Below are 21,170 nucleotides of genomic sequence, written 5' to 3' on the forward strand. Positions count from 1 at the left end.
CACGTGGGAAAGCAGATATCTTTGCTAGTACCTTTGCAAGAAACTCTACCATAGATGATACCAGCCAGAATGTCTCAGTACTGGAACTTGATTCTCTCGAAATTGCCCCACTTAAAATACAGACAAGATTTGTAAAATCCATCCTAGACAATTTACCTACCAACAAAGCTCCAGGTCCAGATGGAATTCCGCCAATTGTTTTGAAAAAGTGTTCCCCTGAACTTGCCTCTGTCCTAGCTAAATTATTCAGACTATGCATACGTACTTCTTTATTCCCAAATTCATGGAAAGAAGCCAATATCCACCCAGTTCCGAAGAAAGGAAGTTCGTCTGACCCCTCCAATTACAGACCAATAGCTATCACATCTTCTCTTGGTAAGGTATTTGAAACTTTAATTAATAAGCATATTGTTAAACATCTTGAATCCAACAACTTAATTAATGACAGACAATACGGTTTTCGCCACGAAAGATCCACCATTGACATACTCAATCTCTTAACTCATACCATCCATCAATCAATAGATCTTTTTGGAGAAACTCATGCAGTAGCTCTTGATATCTCTAAAGCTTTCGACAGAGTATGGCACCGTTCCCTGCTGTCCAAACTCCCTTGCTATGGACTAACGTCTTTTGTTCCTTTGATTTCTTCTTATCTTAGTGACAGGAAAATAAGAGTAAAAGTAGATGATGTATATTCGAATTTCCACTCAATTAACGCCGGCGTGCCGCAGGGATCAGTTCTGGCGCCAACCCTATTTCTGGTTCATATTAATGATCTCTTATCTGTCACTCACAATCCCATTCACTCATATGCAGATGACTCAACACTACATAGTTCATTCACACTCAGACATCCATTTACAAAGTCTAATATCTCTACCTCTCAACTCAATACAGCCATCTCCATAAATGAAGATCTATCTACAATCAGTGAATGGGGACAAAACAACCTTGTCTCTTTTAATGCTAGTAAAACTAAATATATACAGTTTACCAATAGACAGATATTGCCAGACTCGTACATTACCTTCAGTGCTACTAATATTCCCATCTCCAAAAGTATTGAAATTCTTGGTGTCTCACTTAACAGTGCCCTCAGCTGGACCTCTCATGTCAGATCACTTGCTAAAACCGCCTCAAAGAAACTTGGATTATTGTACAGAGTCCGTAACTTCTTCGCTCGATGAGCAGTTAGCTATAATTTATAAGAGTCATGTGCGCTCTCAGCTTGAATATTGCTCACCCTTGTGGAATGGTTGTGGAGAGGTTGCATTAAGGCAACTAGACAAAATTCAGAATAAAGCTGTTAGAATCATTAACAACCCTGCCATTACATATAAACTACCTCCCTGCAAGTAAGAAGGAATGTTGCCTCCCTTGCATTATTTTACAGATATTTTTTTGGCAAATGCTCAGACGAAGTTGCGTCCATGGTGCCACCTCTCCATGCCTTCCCTCGTGCTACACGGGCATCTGGTAGCGCTCATGACTGGAATGTCACTCAACCATATTGCAGAACTTCTGCCTATCAGAATTCTTTCATTCCCCGAACTGCATCTCTCGGGAACACGCTTCCCAGAGTTGTTTTCCTCCAAATTTCAACCTACAACTCTTCAAGTCTAACTGTTACAGATATTTTATGAACAGAGGACACCAGTAATCTGGTGTATGGATTATTTTTTTCTCCATTTGTTTTTCCTTCCTCCGTTCTGTTATTTAAAAAAATATATATATATATATATATATATATATATATATATATATACATATATATATATATATATATATATATATATATATATATATATATATATATATATATATATATATATATATATTTGCCGTCCATGGCAAAGTAATGCCATTTAAATATGCTGTTGTTACGTCCCCGTTCCACAGTGCCACAGGCTCCAATGTCAGTAGTACAGCACAGGGAGAACGTTGTCCATTGAGTTGTACTTCCAATGGTCAGCCTTTAGGTGTACAGTATACTGGATCAGCTCAGGCATTGTAAATAGACACCGGCTTCTTAAATTCACTGTCTTTATTTTCCAAGTAATTACACTTAATGCTTTCCAGCTGCACTATTTTCACAAGGACTATATTGTTCCAACTGCAGTCACACTTATTTTCACACGTTCCAGTGATATACAAACTTCAGTAACTCTTCACTATTTGCCAACAACACTTCATTGTTTTCACAAGTACCGAAAATATACAAACTTCACTGACACTGCACCGACACTCAAAACTGACTGACTTGAAATAGTCTCCCCCCTACCCCCAAACAAGCCTGCATCACTCGACGGTGAAACAGCTAACAGTTACCCACTAGGAGACATCAAAACATGCCAGAGTTCTCTTATATTACTTAACACAGTAAATTATTTGGCATATAAACTTAAACTGAATTACACAATTTAACAATCACATAAATAAAACATGAGAAAAAGAGCACAAAAATTAAGGATACCTTACAAAATAACTACGCTCACCAACAGCAGGAAAACTGGCAACTCGACTCGTACCGGAGCTAGCCACCGAAAACATTGGGAATTAGCGAAAAGCTCTGAGACTACCTAACTACCAAATCCTGCTTCTTAACACTACCCTCTCCCTAGTTCTCTATCGTTCCGACAAAACTACACAGTATATACAAACATAAACCTTAATCCTAATGAATCATCTAACTATACACAAAATAATCCTTCAACTTGTCACGTCTTCTTTTGTGCCACTTCTGATGACGTCCATGCCCCTTCACACAGTCCACTCCTCCTGGAATGTCTTGGTCCTCTTCTTGATTCACTTCTTATCTTGGGAAACTGTCACCATCCTCTTGCACTTCAGCTCCTTGGTTCTCCTCAACATCCTCGGCTGCAGGAGAGAGACGTCCCAACTGTACTCTCCTGGCCCATGGTACTGCCACAGACGATTTACGTGTACCACCTTTGGGCAAGACTTTCTGCCTCTCTGAATCCGATACGTTATGTCTGATAGGTGGTCCAATACAGTGTGAGACCCGTCCCACGGGCTCTGCAGCTTCAGTGACTGTCCCTTCTTTCGTTAAGGATTTTATAACCAAACTTGATCACCATCCTTGAAGCTCATCTCACTTGCCTTGGCATCATACTTGCACTTAATCACCTCTCCTGAAAACTTGAGGGCTCCTCGCACTTGGTGACGTATCTCAGCCAGCCTTTCGTGAAGGTGCTTCACATAACTTCAAGTGTCTGTAGGCAACTCTTCACCAGGTGGTCTTCCCATTAACAGTTCAATGGGTAAGTGTAACTCGTGGCTCAACATCAGTTTGCAGGAGTGTAGCCAGTAGATTCATGTGATGCACACCAGTATGCCATCAGCAACTCAGGTAATTTCTGGTCCCATTCCTTTTGTCCCTTTACACAGTACTTTGCCAGTTCTTGTCCCAGGGTCCAGTTGAAATTCTCCACCATCCCATCTGACTGTGGCCTTAGTGGGGTCGTCCTGGTCTTCTTGATCCCCAATAACTTGCAGCACTCACGGAACACATCAGACTCGTAGGTTCTACCCTGGTCTGAATGTTGCTCTTGTAGCATCCCAAAACGACAGAAAAACTGGTCAACCAACACCTGAGCAACAGTCTCAGCCACTTGATCAGGGATGGCATAGGCTCCTGGCCACTTTGTGAAGTAGTCCATGGTGACAAATATATATCGGTTCCCTCTTTCAGTGAGTGACAGAGGTCCAGCAATGTCCACCGCAACTCTTTCCATCAGTGCATCCACTTCATACAGCTGGAGAGGGGCCCAACCATGTTTCTTGGGTCCTTTCTTGGCACAACACACATCACAGGCCCGACACCACTCTTCAACATCCTGCCACATGCCAGTCCAGTAGAACCTCTGTTGCAGCTGGCTTAGAGTTTTCTTCACTCACAGGTGCCCACTAGTGATCTGGTTATGGGACTCATCCAAGATCTTGGACCTCATCTTCTTCAGAATCACCAATTGCCAATACTTGCTGAGGCCTTCATGTGTCTCCCACTGACTCTCCAGTAGACAGTTATTCAGATGAAGAAGGTGCCACTGACTCCAGTAGCTCTTGGTTGCAGGGCTTAACCTGGAAACATCTTCCCAAGATGGTTGCACTGTACTCTGCTGCGGCCACTCTAGCAGTGGTTGTAAATCTGCATCCTGCATCTGCATCTTCTTCAGGGCTTCTTCAGCTGACGCTGGCCTTGTCACTATAGTATGGCAGCATTTATTACTATGATTCCCATTCCTACTACACTGCTTGTCATCTGTTCTTCTGTCTTCTTGCACACTGTTCATCAAGGTTCTCCTTCATTTCCTCAGTGGTGGGGCTTCTTGGGAAAAATTGGCTGGTTGTTGCCTCACGTCATCAGCCTTAACTAATTTACCCTCATCCTTCACAACTGGACACTCATAGCTGAAGTGCCCCACCTCCCCACATGTCCAACACCCGTTTGTTGCAATCATGGGTTTCCATCCACTGCTCCATTCTTGCTCCTTCTTCCATTGGTAACAATCTACCTTCTTGAGTCCTGGCTTTCCTCAGAACCAACAATCTCCATGGATCTTCTCCTGTTCCCTCATCCACTTGTAGCAGTCCTCTTTTCTGTGTCCTGGCTTTTCACAGTACTAGCAACTTCCCTCAAATTTTTTCCATTTCACATACCTGGCCCTTTCTTGCCTTGAATCCTACTCTTCGACCTGTCTGAAAAGTGGACGTCCTGGACCTGACATAGGACTCAAACTCTAGAGCCCTGGCTCGTGCTTCTTGCATGCTTCTTGGTTGTGCTTGCTTCACTTGCAATGTCAAGAGCATCGATGAACTGGTCCCTCAAAAGAATAGCCAACAGGTTAGGTGCTGCTCCTGGGTGCGTCTTGTGTGCATGAGCAAGCTGATGTAGGGACTCTCCTTGACCCCGTACACGGCCCCAGAATCTTGCTATGTAAACCTCAGTCTGGTACATGGTCCCATATATGCGCTCCAGCACTTCTACAGGGTACTAAAAACTATTCCTCTCCATCACTGACATCTGGCCCAGAATTTCCATTGCAGCACCCTTAAGGCTAGTAGCAGGCTGCATTGCCCTCTGCGTATCATCGCAACCATTCTGATTCACAGTTAACTCAAACTTCGCATGGGAAGCTTCCCAAGATACTCTACCATCAAATTCCTAAGGTTCCTTTTTAATTGGACTCCTATCATAGCCATGCACTTCACTGGTTCTGGGCCTAAAAACTGGGGCATCAGAATTAAGTCCAGGACTTAAATCTCTTACATTCTGATTATTCAACCCTGTAATGTTACCTTTAGATGCCTGTGATCCGTCAAGATTGACCATAAGCTGTCCATTCTTTTCAAGTGCTCCCTGTACACTAACCTGAGGGTCAGCATTGCAATATTTCTCTGCAGCCTCAATTTTCTCACTAATTATCTCCACATGGTTGGCTCCATGCTTCAACTGGTTTTCTAAATGCTGTCTGCACTCCATCACTGTTTCCTTACTAATCTTTTGCTTGTTGTCTACATGCTTTCTGCACTCTGTCACTATTCCCTTGCTAATCTTTAGCTGGTTGTCTGAATGCTTCACCTGGTTGTCTAGATGCTGTCTGAACTCCATCACGTTACTGCTTACCTCACACTTCTGCTGCTGTAGCTCTGCGTATACTTCCTGTTTCAACTGCTGCTCCTCTTCCTTCATTTCTCCTCCCCCCCATGGGGAGCCACTTTGTCGTGGTGGGGGGGCTTGCGTGTTCCTGTGATCCCAAGCCTGCCCGTGGATGTAACGACATCTAGCAGGGTCTCCTATGCAGGTAGGGTTGTGGGTGAGGGGTCTGACTAAGCACTGTCCAAAACCTAGCTTACCAGTATGGGTCATCGGTGCTGCCCACCAAAGAGGTCACCTTGGTGCTGTCCTGAATTGGTTGGTTGGGTGTCTAGGCTGGGGGGTTTTGGGGAAGGGGGTCTTTGCACTGGTGGGATTGAATTTTTGCATCACAGGATGTCCTTTTTGGGTCACCCTCTAGGGACGAGGTACCCCGCTCCCATCAGACCATACTCGGTCCCCTCACGCCCTGGAATGCGGTTTCCCTTGGCTCCTGGTGCCATTTTATCCCTCAGTAAAGTATATTTGGATACATTAAACACTTCAACCATTCATGTGGTCGGTGACCAGCCACACGAGTCGGTATCCCCTGGTCACTCCCTTGGCGATGACCCTGTACCCTCCGGGTCATCTTCCAAAACTGCGAATCCAGATGTCCCTTCTATCGAGCTGTTACCTGGTGACTTTGTGAAACACTCTTATACCAAATACATAGTACTCAAAACGGATGATGGTACTTCCTTCTGGAACCTGAACTGTTTTAAGATTCACAATGGTCTAGTTACAGCATGTGGATTTACCCCCAAAGTCTCGTTGCAGGGTGATGGTTCTCTGTTGCTAGAAGCCAGAAATGCAGAGGAGAGTTCAGGCATCCAGTCTCTTACTATGGCTGCCGGTTATCCAGTATCTGCCTCTCATCACTCGGTCCTAAATCAGTCCCGTGGGGTTGTGTATTCTCGGGACTTGGTCTCCTATTCTGATTCTTCCCTTGTGGAGGGGCTGGCTCCTCGGGAAGTCGTAGCAGTCCAGAGAATTATGAAGAAAGTTGATGGGGTTTTAACCCCCACACCCACTCTTATCTTGATGTTTGATCACCCTACTTTGCCGGAGGTTGTCACTGCTGCATGGTGGAAGCTTAAGGTAAACCTTATGTTCCCTGACCTAGAAGGTGCTATTATTGTCAAAGGTTTGGTCATGTTTGCTGTTCTTGCAGGCGGGAAGCATCTGACCTTCCTGAGGTTTGTGGAAATTGTGGTGAAGTTTCTCATGGTATGGTTGATTGTTCTCAACCCTCTAAATGTTTGAAATGTGTAGGAGTGCTTGCGGCCTCCTCAAGGGATTGTGATGTATACAAGTTTGAGTATTAGATTGTTTCTGTTCAAATGAAGGAGAATATTTCCTTTTCTGAGGCAAAGGCCAGGGTAAAGGAGAGGTTCATCCACCCTGGGATTATCTTTGCTGCTGCCTTGTCTCGCCCTAAAGCTACCCGGAAGGTGCTCCTGCCATCACACAATGCCCCATCAAATATTTGGGGTTCTACTTCCCGACCTTCTTGGCAGGGGAGTTCCACTGAGGGAGGGCAGCCTGGAAGTGGCTGTGCTTCCTCTGAGGAGGTGCCTCCTGTCTCGGGGGTGTCCAGTCTGGGGTGGTGCTTCCAGCATCTGGAAGTGCCACCCCCATCCCAATTCCTCCGGTTCCTCCAGTAGCAAACACTCATGTTGATGCTATGCCTTGCTTTGACACATCCAACTCCCAATGTCCCTCCTGTGCATGGCACGCATCGCCGTGGCTCCTCAGAATGCTCAAAGATTGAAGCACTGCTACCTAAGATCTCTGCAGTGGAGCCCACTACTCCTCCTACTTGGGATGCTCAGGGGTCGGAACAGGTGCAGGCTGGGGGTGGCGTTTTGCTGGCAACCCAAACACCACCAGACAGTGGTGGTACTCGGGTCATTACTGCACCTGCTTAGCTGTATGAGGCCTTGCCCTCTCGGGGTTCCGGAACTGTCGGATGCACTGCCAATCGTGGTTCATCTCATAGTGGCACTGCCTGCTCTGTTCTGGCTGGGGCAGCTTGCGATCCCCCTGCTAAACCATCTCTTGCTCCATCACAAAAGAAGACCATTGTCCGGCCCTCTTCTTCTTCCTGCAGGTTATCTTCAGCTAGGAGGCACACCATCCATCATAACGGTGCCAGGTAGCCCCTTTCTAAGGGCAGTTCTAAGCAGCAGTCTAAATCTGGTTGCTTGCTGTGGACACGGTTGTCTCGCCCCTCAACTTGATTCTTCCTTCACCGTGGGTACTATGGCATTCTCATATTACAATGGAACTGTCGAGGGCTGAATGGTAAGAAGGAGCTACGGACCCTCCTGACTCATTTCCGTTTGTGCGTGTGTCTCCAGGAAACCCTTGTAGGGTCTGCCACTCCTCATGCACCACATGGGTACAATGCATTTTTCTCAGCACCAACCCAGGGTCCTCTTGGGGATTGTGCTGTTTTGGTGGGGTTTGACATCCCTGATCTGCCAGTCCACCTCCAGTCTGACATCCAATGTGTTACTTTGCGGTTGTATGCCCACCGCTGGTATACAGTTTGTTCCATTTATTTACCGCCCAACACAACAGTCAGTAGGGTGGAACTTTAAAACCTGCTTGGTCAGTTACCAATGCTCTTTCTTCTCTTGGGGAACTTTAATGGTCACCACCCTTTGTGGGGTGACTCTCTTGTTAACCAACATGGGAGTTTGTTGGCATCCTTATTGGTGGATGAGGATCTTGCCCTACTCAATAATGGGTCATTTACATATTTTAACCCCCAAACGGGTTCATTTACCGCAGTTGACCTCCTGTCTGCTCTTCTGACTGTTTCCTTGACTTTACCTAGGAGGTTATGGAGGATCTCCATGGCAGTAATCACTTTCCCATCATCCTTACTGCAGCAGTATCTAGTCCCTGTTCCTGTCTGGTGAGGTGGAGATTGGACAAGGCAGACTGGTCCCTTTTCTCTTCTCTGATGTCTCTGTTGAAGACTTTCCACGTATTGACGAGGCTGTTTCATTCTTTACCTCCGTTCTGCATTCAGCTGCCCTTCATGCTGTTCCTAAAACCTCTGGCATATCACTATCGACCTGTCCCATGATGGAATGAGGATTGCAGTTTTGCTGTACGTGAGAAGAAGTTAGCTTTCTCCTGTTGTCGTAGACGCAGGAGAGAGCATTATCTTATCGAGTTTAAAAAGACACGGGCTACGGCTCATTGGGTACTGAAACAAGCTAGGCGAGACTCTTGGATGGCTTATGTGTCATCTGTAAACTTACAGATGCCAGCGTCTCAGGTGTGGAAGAGGGTGCAAAAGATCCCTGGAAAATTCACTCAGGGCAGGTCCCCAGTGCTAATGTCTAATGATGAGCCTGTTGGTGACCCTGTAGCTGTGGCGGTCAGTCACAGAAATACTAGTTCCCCAATTTTTGCCAGACAAAGGGAGATAGAGGAGGCAAGGGTGCTGGACTTCTGTTCAGGGAATATGGAGTCCTACAACCTCCCTTTCTCTTTTCACGAACTCCAATCTGCCCTTTCCCTCTGTCATGACACCTCACCAGGGCCGGATGATATTCCCTACGCAATACTTCGACACCTGGATGATGATGCATTGTCTTTTCTCCTGAGCCTTTATAACAGAATCTGGAGGGAATCTTCCCTTCCCACATCTTGGAGTGAAGCAATTGTCCTGCTATTCCAAAAGCCAGGGAAGGAAGGTTACAGTCCACTGGAATATTGATCAATTGCCTAAACATCCTGCTTGTGCAAATTATTTGAGATAATGGTCAACACACACTTAATGTATTTCCTAGAAAGGAATGAATGTCTCTCTCAGTGTCAGTCTGGTTTTTGAAAATGTCGCTCAACAACAGATGCACATGTTCGTCTTGAGGCTGCAGCATGTGATGCTTTTGCTAGACAGGAGCATCTGGTGTGCATTTTCTTTCACCTGGAAAAGGCATTTGATACTACATGGCGATTTGGTATCTTCCAACAACTCCATTCTTTTGGTTTACGTGGTAGGCTACGCCTATTTATATTAAATTTTCTGTGTAACCGTTCATTTAGGGTTAGGGTTGGCATCACCCTATCTCCTTCGTACCCTCAGGAGGAAGGGGTGCCTCAAGGAAGCGTTCTCAGTGTGACCCTTTTTGCCCTTTCATTAGATGGTGTTGTGTTCTCTATTCCAGAAGAGGTGTCGGCCTCCTTATATGTCGATGATTTGGCCCTATGGTATGCTGCTTCCCGAATGGCCCTTGGCTGAACATCGCCTGCAGCTCGCCCAGACATGGTCTCTCAATGGGCCATCATGCATGGCTTCGGTTTCTCCCCAACAAAGATGGTGGCCTTGCATTTCTGCCACTTGAGAGGTATTCACCCTGACCCAGATCTCCAGTTCTATGGCCACATGATGCGATGTGTGGATAAGACAAGGTTTCTTGGCCTTCCTGTCGACAGGAGACTGACGTGGGTACCTCATTTCCGTTCATTACGACTGTCATGTCTCCGTGCCCTGTCTCTCCTATGGACCCTTCTCACTTGTCTTGGGGCACTGACAGAACCATCCTTCTCCAACTTTACCGTGCCTTAGTAAGGAACAAATTGGACTATGGGTGTGTGATATACTCTTCTGCTACTGAGGCATGGCTACAACCACTAAATTCCGTCCACCATGGTGGGATTCATCTGTCGACTGGGGCTTTCCGGTCTTCCCCGATTGAGTCTGTTGGATGATGCGAACTAACTGCCACTGGATCTCTGCAAAGCAGTCCTTGATGGTGCAGTGTTGGCACCTTCACCATCTTCTGGCGTCACTGAGTTGTAAGGCTGTCTCTGAGGTCGCTCTTTTCTCCCTCTATGACACTCACCCTCGCTATCCACACCCATTTGGGTACAGAGTTCGAGCTGCCATGGGGGAGTTAGGTGTCCAGTCCTCCCCTGTTTGCCTTAAGCGTGTCCCCCAAGTGGCTTCCTGGCTTCTCCCAGAGGTACAACCATGTGATTACTTCCTTGAAAGGAAGGCCTCTCTTTCCTCACAGGCAGCTTTGTCTTATTTTTTAGAACATGCCTCTGCTCACAGTGACTCGATCCCTGTAATTACTGATGGTTCCAAATCCCGTGTGAGGACAGGCTTTGGTGTTATTTATCGTGATTTTAGCCGTGGTGGGAGTCTTCCTTCTTCTGTATCTGTTTTTACCACTGAACTTACTGCCATTTTAGTTGTGGTTGAATTGATTTTTAGTTTTCTCTCCAGCATCTTTTACCATTTTTAGTAAATCAACCAGTGCTCTACGAGCTTTGTCACGTGGATTCCCATCACATCTCTAGTCCTGTCTATCTTGGAGTGGCTCTTCATATTATGCAAGCAAGGATACTCTGTACAACTTTGTTGGGTCCCTGCACATGTAGGGGTCATGGGAAATGAGCATACTGACTCTTTAATTAGAGCTGCTGTCTCTTGCCCTTCCTCTCCTCATTACCATGTCCCATCCGAGGATTTATGTGCAGCCACTGTGGAGGCTGTCCGTTTCTGCTGGCAGAAGAGTCGGGATGCAGCAGGGGTGAACAAACTCTGCAACATTCGTTGGAGCCTGGGCGATGTGGGGTAAGTGGGACTGTCCTGACAGTGGGAAATAGCTTTGGCCTGTCTCCGGATTTTTTTTTTTTTTTTTTTTATGTGTCCGACTCTGGGCATAGGCTACACAGCCTGCACTCAAGGCCCAGTAGTCCTCCTACATACCATGCACCTCTACATGTCACCACTTCGGCGTTAACACCCACCGTCCATATTGAGTACATGCTAGGGCTGTCTCATACAGGACTGATGTATTGGTATTAACGGGGGTATTTTTACGACATGTCGGCGGGTCTTCTGGTAGATCGGTAAAGTCTGCTTCTTTATGAAATTCAAATCCTTAAACTGTTCCCTGCCCCAGCGGGGATTTGAACCTGGGTCCGGTAGGACTGCAGGCCACCTTTCTACCGATTGAGCCACCGCCTCCCCCACACTAGGCTGGCTCATGGTTTTTTAATGGAGAGGGCACCCCCTCCCGACTGCGATGACTGTCTGGTTCCTTTGACTGTTCACCATCTTCTTGTTGGTTGTCCCAGTCTTGGGGTCCTTCGTTGGCAGTACCTTTCCGGGTGCCGAGCCGGCGACAGATTGTACCTTCTCTCCTCAGTGCTTGGGGACGAGGCTTGCACTATGGGGGAGAGGCACATTCTCCTTTGTGTTGAGTTCTGGTTTTCTTGACAAGCTGTAGGGCCTTACCATATTTTAGTTTGTGTTTTATTAATAATGTTCTAGTTTTACCCTCTATCTTTCCACCATGTTTTTAGTTTTGGTTGTTTCTTTTCTACTGTAGGTTTGTTTTATTCATTGTTATTCTCTTTGCTTTTTATCATTTTTTTTATATATATTTTGACTTTCTTGTAATGTCTGTGTTCAGGGGCATATGACCTCTGCTGTTGCACCGCCATGTCACATATTCTTTCATTCATTCATTCAATTCCCCCATGAAAGCATCCAGCTGTCCTTGCATCCTCAGTTGTAATTCCCTCTGTTGCTCCTGTAATGCCTCCTGAAGCTGTTCATATCGTTCGTCTTTTCTTCATTCTGTACCTGTAATTGTTCTTTCAGTTCTCTCTGTCCCTCATTCTGTGCCTGTAATTGTTCTTTGAGTTCTTTCTGTCCCTCATTCTGTGCCTGCAGTTGTACACTTTGTGCTTGTAACTGACCTTTAAGTTCTTTCTTTTCTGTCTGTAATTCTCCATTTGGGGCCTGTTACTGTTCTTGGAGTTTTTTCTTTGAAGTTTGTAATAGCTTCACAATTGCAGCCACCTCCTCCTCCTGCCCAGGTCGGGATCTTGTTTGCATACCTTATTCATGTTAAGGTTAGACTCACTGCATCCCTTAATAATCCACACTTCTGACACCAGTGTTATATACCCATCCCACACTGCCACAAGTCCAACAGCAGTAGAACAGTACAGGAAGGACATTACCCAGTGAGTTGTTCTTCCAATGGTCAGCCTTTAGGTGTACAATAGGCTACACTGGATCAGCTCAGGCGTTGTAAATAGACACTGGCTTCTCAAGTTCAGTCTTTATTTTCCAAGTAATCACACTTAATGCTTTCCAACTTCACTTCACTGTTTTCACAAGCATTGGAGCTATACAAACTTTACTAACTGCAATCACTCTTAATGCTTGACAACAACACTTCACTATTTTCACAAGTTCCGATGATATACAAATTACAATAACTCTTCACTGTTTGCCAACAACACTTCACTGTTTTCAGAAGTACTGAAAATATACAAACTTCACTGACACTGCACCGACACTCAAACTGAACTGAAAACCGACTGACTTGAAATAGTCTCCCCCCACCCCTACACAAGCCCGCATCACTTGAGAAACCCTTAGCACAAACTCGACGGGGCAACAGCGAACAGTAAACAACTAGGAGACATCAAAACATGTCAGAGTTCTCTTACATTACATAACACTGTAAATTATTTAGCATTCAAACAGACTGAATTACATAATTTAACAATCACATAAATAAAATATCATAGAGAAAAAGAGATAACTACGCTCACCAAGAGAAGGAAAACTGGCAACTCTGACTCGTACTGGAGCTAGCTATCGTAAACATCGGGAATCGGCGAGAAGCTTCAAGACCACCTAACTACCGTATCCTGCTTCTTAACACTGTTATCTAGTTTGATTTGGTTTGGAGATGTTAGTTCAAGATCTCAAAACCCGTTTCTGAAAACATTCAAACTCAAATTAACTTGCACAGACAAACACAAGCTAGTTAAAAGGAGAAAACCGCCTAAGTAGGGGAGCCCATAGGGTAAATTATTGACCATATTATTCATATTTTTTAATAAGATAATAAAGACTATAACCAAACTTTGTAGTGTGAAACTCTAACCTGATCTACACAGTATTGTCTGAAGATAGCAAGTATGAACTGCATCAAATGTGTCATTGGACTGAAGGGGTTTTTATGAACTGCCTAAGCTGGGTAGTACGTGCAGTGATAAAGAATATTTCTTGTGGAAGGAAACGAAGGCCATAGAGGATGGTGCGAGCAACAAGGGTAAAATAATAAATGCTACGAATAGCGCAGTAAAATGGTTGAAGATGAACTTAGAATACTGGGAGATAGGAAGATGTCAGCCATGGTCTTGTTTGTTTGTTTTTTTTTCAAAGATCCTAACAATATTCTGCACAAGCAAGTCACTTAAGAAGTAAGCTTTTACCAGAAGTCTTATTGTTTTTTGTTTTCTCTCTGTAATTCCCTTAGTTGTTGCTACAAGATAATTGTACTCATTTTAGGAGAGACCCTTGCAGAAAAGAGGTTGATGAGGACATTATGAAACACCTCAAGTAGAAGAAACTCCAAAGTTTATTAAAACTGACTCTCCCGTTCCCTATATATATATATATATATATATATATATATATATATATATATATATATATATATATATATATATATATCCGTCTATATACCTTGGCTGCTTCCCCCAAGGAAAGGTAGGTAGCCGAGACAGGACGACACACTCCCCATTTACTCAGCCATTCAAACACATTCATTCGCATCTTAGCCCCAGAGGGGAGAAGGGACAGATCCTCATCGCACCACACCGCACAAGGGTCGACTGCGCAGTGCAATCTGTGACATCTGCAGCAGGGCCTGACAGCAGAGCTGGGTTACCCCTGCCGCATCATAATAGACCCATCCCCTTACCCACACCTGACCTGACTAGCTGATCAGACCAAATGCAGGAGAATATCCTCTCAGGGCTGCATCATCATTTATTCATACACAATTTCTCTCCATTTATTTCTGTCACACACAGCCACTCTTCCTTGCTCAACAGACATCCCTCTCACATCCAGCGTTCTCTTCACACTGTCCATCCATCCTATTCGTGGTCTCCCTCTCAGCCGTACACCTCTCCCATCAGATCTAGTTATCTTTTTCACCAGTTGCTCATTATCCATTCTCTCCATATGCCCAAACCATCGCAACATCCTCTGCTCAGCTCAATCAGCCATCTCCCGAACAACTCCAGTTCTCCTTCGCACTTCATCATTTCGCACTCAATCCATACGCGTCACTCCAAACATACTCCTCAGACACCTCATCTCCATTACATTCAAACTTTTCCTCTCTTCTACACCCATATTCCATGTTTCAGCCCCATATAATGCAGTCGGTACCACAACATCCTTATACAGCCTTCTCTTTACATCCATTCTAAGCGAACGACATCTAAACACCATTTTCATTCCTCCCAGCACGTTTCCTACTTCATTCATTCTAAACTTCGCTTTTGCATCTATTCTTCCATCCACACCAACATATGACCCTAAATATTTAAAACACTCTTCCTCCTCAAGCAACTCACCATTCAAAACTATATTCATCCCCCTACCATCTACCAACCTCGTACAATTCATCACCTTACTCTTATTCTCATTTACTTTCAATTTCCTCCTTTCACACACCCTTCCAAACTCCTCTACTATCTCAGTCTCTCCTCTGAATCAGCCACCAGTGCAGTATCATCTGCAAACAGCAGCTGCTTCAGATTCCACTCTCCACCATCAACATTCACCAGACTCAGACCTCCACCTAACACTCTTGCATTCACCTCCCTTACAACACCATCCATATAAATATTAAACAACCAAGGCAACATCACATATCCCTGTCGCAGCTCCACTCTCACAGGAAATCACTCTCACAGCATTTCCCACTCTTACACACGCTCTACTATTTACATAAAAACTCTTCACCAGTTTTAGTAACCTACCATCAAGTCCATACAATCTTGAAACAGTCCACAAAGCCTCCCTATCAATTCTATCATACGCTTTCTCTAAATCCATGAATGCCCAAAACAACATCCTTGCCTTTCGCTAAATACTTTTCACACACTTGTCTCACAGCAAACACCTGATCCACGCATCCCCTCCCTCTCCTAAAGCCACGCTGCTCATCACCAATCACTCCCTCTGTACCCTCTCTAACTCTCATAATTAACACTCTACCATACACCTTACCTACAACACTCAACAGACTTATACCCCTAAAGCTAGTACATTCATACTTATCACCCTTGCCTTTGTACAATGGGACCACACAAGCACTTGCCCAGTCAATTGGCACCATACCTTTCACAAAGCACACATTCAACAATTTTACTAATCAGTCAACAATAGTCACTTCACCACCCTTCAGGCATTCCACAGCACACCCATCCATACCTGCAGCTTTTCCTGTCTTCATATCCTTTACTGTCTTCTCCACTTCCTCCTTCGTGATCAAAGAATCATTCAGCTCTCTCAACACATTTATTCCTTGCACCCTTCCATCTGCCACAATCTCAGCCACCCTTTCCTCCTCTACATTTAACAATCTTTCAAAATACTCTGCCCATCTCTTCCATACTGCATCCATCTCAGTTAACATCCTTCCATCCTCTGCTTCTACTCGCTCTTCCTTCCCAGACTCTCCCTTTCGCACCCTTTTCACCTCCTTCCAGAACATTTTCTTATTGAAAATTCTCAGTCAGCCCCCTACCCCACCTCTCATCTGCTGCCACTTTAGCATCACACACAGCCCTTCTCGCCCTATTCCTTTTTCCTTATAACTCTCATATGACACCTCATCCTTCCTCTGCAGCCACACTTCATATGCACGTCTCTTCTCAGCCACAGCCATACTTCCTCACACCACCATTCACTTCCTTTTCTTACACCACCACCCATACGTCTCACACCACACACCTCTTCTGCATGCCCCACCACAGCACTCTTAAACAACTGCCATTCCTCCCCCACACTGCCATTTTCCTGATCTTTCATTGTGTTCCACTCATCTTTCAATTTCTCCTGATACTCTATCATTTTCTCTCTTTTATCCAACTCACTCACTTTCAAAATCTCCCTGCCACACTTAACCATCCTAGCTCTTACCCATCTCTTACCTACTCTTAACTTTCCCTCCACCAGGTAGTGGTCAGACATACCTCCACCCTCCCCTCTCAGGACCGTCACATCCAACAATCTTCCTAATACATTCCTGGACACAACCACATAGTCCATCAAAGCTCTATCAACAACCCTTCCACCCTCCTGTCTCACTACCAGGCCCATATGCACTCAGAAACACCCGTAGCTCACGTTCAAATTTCGCTTTCACCCACATCAGTCTCGATGACACCTCTTTCCATTGCATCACACACTGCTGTACTTCCGGACTCACTAACAAGGCCACACCTTAACTTGCCCTTCCTCTATCAACACCTGATAATCTTCCAATCACACTTCCAAACATAGACTCACCCTTCCCTTTCATCTTCGTTTCACTCAAAGCTAACACATCCAACTTCTCACAAACATTCTCCTAATATCTTCCCATTTAGTCTCATTCGTACATCCATGCTAATTTATAGATCCAATCTTCAGGGTACGGGGATAACTCAGTCCCCCATCCCTTTCTCTGGCCTATCTCTTTTTAAGAACTAAAAATCAGAGGAGGGGGTCCCTAGTTCCCTCACCCCGCCCCTTTTAGTCGCCTTTTAAGACACGCAGGGAATACGGTGGCAGTATTCTTCCTAACACAACGTGGCCGCAGAGTAGTAGTAAAACTCCATATTGCAGCCAGATTGTTTCCCTCCCCCCCCCCCACCACACACACACAAACACACAAGCCGGTAGGCGACGATGGCCAGCTCTAAGCGGGCCTATCGAGTTTTAGCTGCTGCTGTTCAGCCTGTGCATACAAAGGAGGACGCTTGTCTGGCTAGACCACCCAGACATCAGAAATAGCTCGATACTAGAATAAGCACAATAAACATAAATCTGAAAAAAACGAATCATATACATATTTTTTTTAATGAAACCTCCTATACTATGCACTGATTTAGTTTGTAATACACATAGGCCTATCTAGTCATTTCAGACCATTTCAGCACCACTGACATTTTTTTTTTTGGGGGGGGGGTGAAAATGTGGATATTTATTAGTGTGATATTCTTTAGCTCCTCTGCTTGTTATTCACCGGCGTGTAGGTTGCGAAGTCATTAAAAAAAAAATTGCTCTTCATTGTGAAGCACAGGATGGGTATAGGAAGCTAAGAGTTGCATTGTCAAGTGTGTCAGAAGTTTCTCTTCAGTTTGATTGAAAAAAAAAAAAAAGTTTATTTTCGAAATTTGGAAAAATGGTGCTAGGTCAACCAATGGGTCCTGACTAATTCCAGACACATGGCCAACAAGGGGCTAAGGGGGCCCTTGCCAGGCAGCAAGTAGTTGCCTGCAACCAATACATTGCAGACACAACAAACTCATAGGCTGGTCATTGTGTCCAGGATTGGTTGGAATTAGTTAATTCTAAGGGGTAGAAGTGTCTGCCAGAATTAAATAAGAAAGAAAGAATACAAGAATGACTAAAAGAAAGAAAGAAAATGGAACTAAGAATTAGAGCAGCGTGGAGCTGGTATATATATATATATATATATATATATATATATATATATATATATATATATATATATATATATATATATATGTGTGTGTGTGTGTATATATGTATGCCAGCTCCATGCTGCTCTAATTACAGCCCCCACAAACTCCTGATAGCTGCCAGTGTTCGTCAGATCACTAAATAGTGTGGGGTCACTACCCACTCAGAGCTGGCGTACCTTCCTTTAAAAAAATTCCTATTGGGATTATTACTCATACATAATGCATTATACCAGTATTATAATCGTCTGAGATATTCTGCTGATGCTTTAAATGAGATTTACACCGAAAAGTTCTCCATAGAGTATATTAAAATCCATGAAAGCTTACTATGTGTTTTTTTTTTTGCATTCAGCACATTTTTACCAAGTGTTGTGAATCTCAGTTGCTCGAAAAATTTATCATACAGTTTCCAAAGACTGTAATCTTTCATTTGACAAATCCTGACATGATTCAATCCGTTATACACTTAATAACAGTAAGAATTGTACAGCCGAAATCTTACGTGGCTGAGATCAGCGACCTGAGTTTTAAAAGGCACAGTATTAATCTTCCTTTGAGAAAACGTCTCAGTTCTGCTACACTCTATTCTTCCGCATATATTTTAGCTGCTCAGTCAACCATGGCACTATATTTTCCGGATTTATTGTTTGATTTCAAAAGGCGCAGGTGTCAGGAGTGGTGTATACACATCAGCAGCACCACCCTGGGCCCCTGGCGGTGGGCACACAAACTACGCGCCTCCATATGAGCTCAGTGAGTTCATACGATCTTTGATTGTTTAACCCCTTAACCGCGGGGCGTCACTTTCATGGCGCTTGGGAGCAAGGGATCATACCGCGGGGAGTCACTTTTGTGATTCTGTTATTTTGAATTCACCCGGGCTTTCAAGTGGTGGCTTGTATCATCTATCAGTACAGCCAATGTCCAACACTAGTCAGCACTCCTAATCTCATCTGTACTCCCATCCATTGTTGACAATTTAGCCATTTCTCCCCGTTCTTGACTCTCCTCCCTACCCCCCCTCCATTACCCTATCCTCTCGCCTGCCCTATGCCCTATTCTTATACCAAATAATATATACAAGAAAGAAATAAGGTAAGTGAGAGTGCCATACACCTAGAATTGGCTAATTATCACCTGACAACACCTCACGTGCACTCGTTCGCTAATTTTCACTGTTTATTTCCCCTTCAAATATGCTGTATAATCTATTTTCGTAGTAAAAATATATATAAGAAAGGAAGGGAGAAGCCTAAGTGATATTTACATTCACCTGGAACTACCTATTTATTGCAGGCCACCACACTGTATTCTACGCTAAGTAAATCTTCCCTGGAATTTTTCACTGATTTCATCCATTGAAATACGCCCTATGCCCTATTCTTATACCAAATAATATATACAAGAAAGAAATAAGGTAAGTGAGAGTGCCATACACCTAGAATTGGCTAATTATCACCTGACAATACCTCATGTGCACTCGTTCACTAATTTTCGCTGTTTATTTCCTCTTGAAATATGCTGTATAATCTATTTTCGTAATAAAAATATATATAAGAAAGGAAGGGAGAAGCCTAAGTGATATTTACATTCACCTGGAACTACCTATTTATTGCAGGCCACCACACTGTATTCTACGCTAAGTAAATCCTCCCTGGAATTTTCCACTGATTTCATCTATTGAAATAAGCCCTATGCCCTATTCTTATACCAAATAATATATACAAGAAAGAAAGAAATGAAGTGATAGTGCCATACACCTGGAATTGGCTAATTATCACCTGACAACACCTCGCGTGCGCTCGTTCGCTAATTTTCGTTGTATATTTCCCCTTGAAATATGCCGTATAATCTGTTTTCGTAATAAATATACATATAAGGAGGGAAAGGAGTAGCCTAAGTGATATTTACATTCACCTGGAACTACCTAATTTATAATGTATTGTCTAGATTTCCTGCCAATCATTTCACTGCTATATATTAGCAGCTGTCAAGAGGCTGACGTTGGCAGTAATGCATTTGCCTAGGTAGGCCACCCCGGCCCACCCCTATCAGTTCAGTCATCTTCCAATGTGAAGGTACGTCTGTTTGCTCCTGCTAACTTCAGCCACTTTTCACCCCCATGTAAAGGGCCCTGTGACCTTTACCCCCTACTAAACCTCGTGTAGAAAGAGGTAAAGGGCTGACAATTGATAAAAGAGTGACTACGTTCTTTCTATTGAGTAAAACAGTGCAAGTGGAATTGTAATTAATGTGTAAATAATGTGTAAACAGCAAGTGAAAGTAATGAATGTAAATATACGTGAACAGTGGAAAATAGTTTTATATGTTACTTCAAGTGACAGTGCATAATACAGTGTAAATAAAATAGAAATGTAAATAACGTAAATAAAATAGAGAACGTAAACAGAAATGTAAATGAGTATTATAAGAATACGAGTATATACCCTAGGAGTAATGAAAGTGAAAGTTTCACTCTAGCATGTATGAATACGGGCATACCATGTTGAGTACACCGCTTCCCGGCCGATCAGCGAAGTTAAGCAACGTTGGGTCTGGTTAGTACTTGGATGGGTGACTGCCTGGGAAGACCAGATGCTGTTGGCATAACGTTCTCCCTACGTGTCAAGTGGGGTTGGTGGAGGATTAGTGCCCCTCCCTGTAAAACAATTAACTCTAAGCCCTTGACCACCCCGTTTGGGATACATGGCGTCTGGCAATGAATGAATGAATGTATGAATACTATGAGTTATGAGAGTGAAGGTGAAGGTGACATTCACTCTCAATGCTAGTATACAGGACGAGAAAGTGAATGCTACATATTTTACTGAAAGAAATTGAATCCCTACAGTGACAATAAACTACTATTACTGAAGGAAACTTATGGATAAAGATTGTAGATATATATAAGTGTTATACAGTAACAGAAATATAAACTGTGAGTGTTTTTATGAATAAT

The 21,170-nt window shown here is 43.9% G+C and overlaps 1 protein-coding gene and 1 pseudogene across 1 annotated transcript in view; both read left to right on the top strand.

Moving 5' to 3' along the window:
* Window positions 1-21,170, top strand: part of LOC145407545 (glutamate receptor ionotropic, kainate 1-like) — a 48,511-nt gene that overhangs the window by 12,094 nt on the left and 15,247 nt on the right. The window lies entirely within an intron of this gene.
* On the top strand, window positions 20,700-20,818 carry LOC145409090 (5S ribosomal RNA; annotated as a pseudogene).

The sequence above is a fragment of the Coenobita brevimanus genome, chromosome 8 (assembly GCF_032717465.1).
Source record: "Coenobita brevimanus isolate Jiangsu-jjx chromosome 8, ASM3271746v2, whole genome shotgun sequence".
NCBI classification, from domain to species: Eukaryota; Metazoa; Arthropoda; class Malacostraca; order Decapoda; family Coenobitidae; genus Coenobita; species Coenobita brevimanus.